This window comes from Papio anubis, chromosome X, assembly GCF_008728515.1.
Source record: "Papio anubis isolate 15944 chromosome X, Panubis1.0, whole genome shotgun sequence".
Classification (NCBI taxonomy): Eukaryota; Metazoa; Chordata; class Mammalia; order Primates; family Cercopithecidae; genus Papio; species Papio anubis.
In genome coordinates this window covers 4,355,182-4,359,277 of record NC_044996.1, presented here as the reverse complement: position 1 = coordinate 4,359,277, position 4,096 = coordinate 4,355,182, and the positions used below count along the sequence as shown (strand labels likewise).

At 51.0% G+C, this 4,096-nt stretch overlaps 1 pseudogene; it reads left to right on the top strand.

Annotated features, from left to right (window-relative positions):
- Positions 1–356: 356 nt before the first annotated feature.
- On the top strand, positions 357–450 carry LOC116272217 (annotated as a pseudogene).
- The last annotated feature ends 3,646 nt before the right edge of the window (positions 451–4,096 follow it).

The following is a 4,096-nucleotide window of genomic DNA, read 5'->3' as shown; positions in this document are numbered from 1 at the left end:
GCATCATACAGCTGATTTTTGCCAATCTGACATGTGTGTATCCTATGTCATTGTTGTCATTTGCATTTCTCCGATTACTAATGAATCTGGGATCCGAGCATCTCTTCACATACTTATTCGCCAGCCTTTTCAGTTTCTTCTCCTGAGAATTGCCTATGCATATGCTTTGCTCACTTTCCTGTTGGGTCTTTTTCTTGTTGTTTTGCAGAATGTTCTTGTATATTTTATCCATTAATCTCCTGTTGCTTTTAAACAGCAAATATCTTCTCCCCATCTGTTGTCTGTCTGTTAATTCTATCTGTGCTGTCCTTCATGGAAAGGAATCCTTAATTTTGCTGTAATCAAACCTAATTTGAGTGCTCATTTCAGCAGTGCGTATACTAAAGTTGGAACTATATAGATAAGATTAGCATGGCCCCTGCACAAGTTCACAAAGTGTTCCATATAATTAAAACAAATGAAATACAATAGCAAATCTAATTCAAGGCTCACAACAGAAGGGTGGATGGGTCAGGGACTATTGTGGAAACAGAGTAAGTGCTACTGTGTGTGTGTGTGTGTGTGTGTGTGTTGTGCATGCGTGCAACCTCTAACTGAATGTCAACCCCCAGGGATGGGTCCATTGCCCAAACTTTAGGCTTAACTGCTCCCCTGCTCCCTGCACTAACACATACAGTTCAGTACAGCAGTTCTCAGACATCCCTATGCACTAGAATCACCCCAAAGGCTTGCTAAAACCCAGATTCCTGGGTGCCACCCCCAGAGTTGCTGAGTCAGCAAATCTGGAGTGGGGGCCCAAGGATCTGTGTCACAGATAAGCTCCCAGTGACACTGATGTTAGTGACCCAGAGGATCACTTGGATAACCACCCTAGAGTACACAGGGAATGCCAGCATGTTGCTGAGGCTCTGAAGAAATAGAAAGTATGGCTGCTTGTCAGCTGACCAAGCAGCACCAGGAAGACAGAGGAAGATAGGAAAGTCACTTGTAATCACTGAATGCCAGTGCTAAAAGGCACCCCTGGGGCCACAAAAGCCAAAATATTTGACAGAGGTCAAAATGAGACCCAAAGGGCGTCAGTTGCCTGACCAAGGTCACACAATTAAGTGGTGGCTGAGATCCAGTGTGGTGGCTCATACCTGTAATCCCACACTTTGGGAGGCTGAGGTGGGAGGATTCCTTGAGCCCAGGGCTTTGAGACCAGCCTGGGCAGCATAGGAAGACCCCATCAATCAATCAATCAATCAATCAATGATGGCCAAGGCCAGACTGCCTGGTATCAATGCTATTTTCTCTTCACATTCCCCACCCTAGTTATCCTGAGGGACACATGCGTGCCCCTCCACCGCTTGAGGACTTGCTTTGAAATGGTGGAGGGGCGCCCTTGACAGTCACCTGGTAGTATTTCCCACCAGCACAACCTTTATCACAGCTTGTCCAGCAGAAAGAAGCCAAGCAGTACCTAGAATGCATTCGTGTGACATGCAGCCCTGCCATCCCTCATTCCTTCCTTTTTGGGCATTCTGAGCAGCACTGGGGGCCATTGGGTGTGTATAGGAAGGGAGCGTGGAGTGGCGGATAGGGAGGCGTAGACCGATCCGCCCTAACACCCCAGAAGATTCTGTCTCTGCTTGGTTCTGTCACTCACACTGGCAGTAGGCTTCCTGGGGCCAGGACAAGGGGTTCCTCCTCATGCCCACTGGCCCTGTATTTGGGACCTAATGCCTCTCACCACCCCCCAGGCAAGAGGGCAGGAGAGCAGGAGGGGAAGGGGACTTGATCCTGGCCTCCTCCTCCATCTGGCAAAGGAGATAGCAAACTTTCTGGGCTGGTAGTGAAGAAGAGGGAAGGCTAAAGCCAGGGGAAGCAATCCCTATGCTATGCAGCTCAGCTAGGGGACAGGGCCCCTCCAAGAGAGGAGACTGGCTGGGGAGGAAGGGAAATAGAGAGAGGAGTCGGAGCCTTGAACTGCAGCCTTGAACTCCTGGGCTTCAGTGATCCTCCTGGCTCAGCCTCCCGAGTACCTGGGACTACAGGCACACACAACCGTGCCTGGCTAATTTTTTTTTTTTTGAGAGATGAGGTCATACTATGTTGCCCAGGCTGGTCTCCAACTCTTAGCCTCAAGTGATCCTTCCATCTCAGCTTCCCAAAGCACTGGAAATACAGGCATGAGCCATGGCACCCAGCCTTTCCACCCCACCTTGCATTCTTCCTCTTACCTTTCAGTTCTGGAAGTCCAGCCTCTCCACTTTTCAGCAAAACATCAGCAGGCTGGGGAGATTGGCAGGGCATTCAGAGACCCCAGTGCCATGGGTTACCTACCATGCCAATCAGACCTTCCACTACTCACTGGGCCACTGGGCACCCAATTGCACCAAGCCCCACTGGCCTTGGGGCCGCAGAGTGGAGTCAGGCATAGGCCCTGCCAGCTGGGCTCAGGCCTCAGTGCTTGGCCACTCTCAAAGCGCTACTTCGAAACTTTACCCTCACTGTGGGTCTTTCCGAGGCCTTTGCATCAAATATCGGGGAATGGGCCAAGGAAAAGGGGCAGGAGGACATGGCCAGGAGTGTCCCTTAAGCCCTTTGGCCTGCCAGCCTCTCGTCTCTTAGGCTGCCCTGGCCATCCATGGCCTCAGCAGCTGCCACCACCACTTGTCCCTGAGCTCACAGGATCTCATGTATAACCTCACATGTTCCTCACAGGCTTTCATTCCTTCATCCAAATGAATTTATTGAGTCCTCACAATTAGCCAGGCACTGAGCTGAGCCCTGGGGTATTCATAGGCCCTGCCCACAGGGCGCTGCTATGAACCAACCCCTCATTTCCACAGTGGGGATGGTGCTGGCATCACTCCAGCATTCCTGAGTTTCCCCACGCCCCGGCTCTGGCTCCCCCAGTGCTGCTTTTACCAGATTTCCTGGGAGCTGGCTCTGGGCAGTCTCTCTTTCAAAAAGCTGTCAGCTCAGCTGGACCTCTGGCCTTCGGCATATGCTCCAGTCCCAGCCAGAGAGGAGGGCATTGCCCTTCCCCTGCCAGCAAGTCCTCCAGCCCTGCCAAAAGCCCCACCTTGAACCCCAGGTCCCCACACATGTGCCCTCCCTTCCTTACCACCCCAGCTACTGCCACACACCAACTCTACCCACTCCCAGCTGGCTACATGTCCACACCTTGCCATGCCCTCATCTCCCCCCAGGCCTCAAGTGTCTGGCCAGGCCCTGTCCTTGCCCCCTGCCCCAGACCTAGCCCTCTGACCAGTCATCTTGCTAGCAGCTCATGCTGCTCACCGCTTGCTGTCTCCTTGGCTTCCAGATTTTCCTCCTCCCTCCCTGGCTACTGCTTCTCCTGGTCTCATTCAGACTCATCCTCCTTAACCTCTTCCTCACGAGTTGACATCCAAATACCAAATGAGAGGGAGGATGTGGGGACATAGGAACCCTCAGACACTGCCGGTGGGAATGCAAAATGGTGCAGCTGCTATGGAAAACAGTTCGGTTCCTCAAAAGGTTGAACATATAATTACCATATGACCCAGTAATTCCATTCCAGAGTATATACCCAAAAGAACTGAAAACAGGGACTCAGGAGTTGTATACCAAAACAGGAACTGCACACAAATTTCATTCAGCATTATTCACAATAGCCAGAAGGTAGAAACAATGCAAATGTCTATCAACAGGTGAATGAATAAGCAAAAGGTAGTCTAGCCATACAATGGAACATTATTCAGCCATAAGAAAAATGAAGGCCGGGTGCAGTGGCTGCTTGTAAACCCAGAGCTTTGGGAGGCCAAGACAGGAAGATCACTCAAGTCCAGGAGCTTGAGATCACCTTGAGCAACCGAGTAAGACCCCATCTCTACAAAAACTTTTTTTTTTTTTTTGAGATGGAGTTTCGCTGTTGTCGCCCAAGCTGGAGTGCAGTGGCACGATCTCGGCTCACCACAACCTCTGCCTCCCGGGTTCAATCACTTCTCCTGCCTCAGCCTCTTGAGTAGCTGGGATTACAGACACACGCCACCACGCCCAGCTAATTTTCTTTGTATTTTTAGTAAAGATGGCATTTCACCATGTTGACCAGGCTGGACTCGAACTC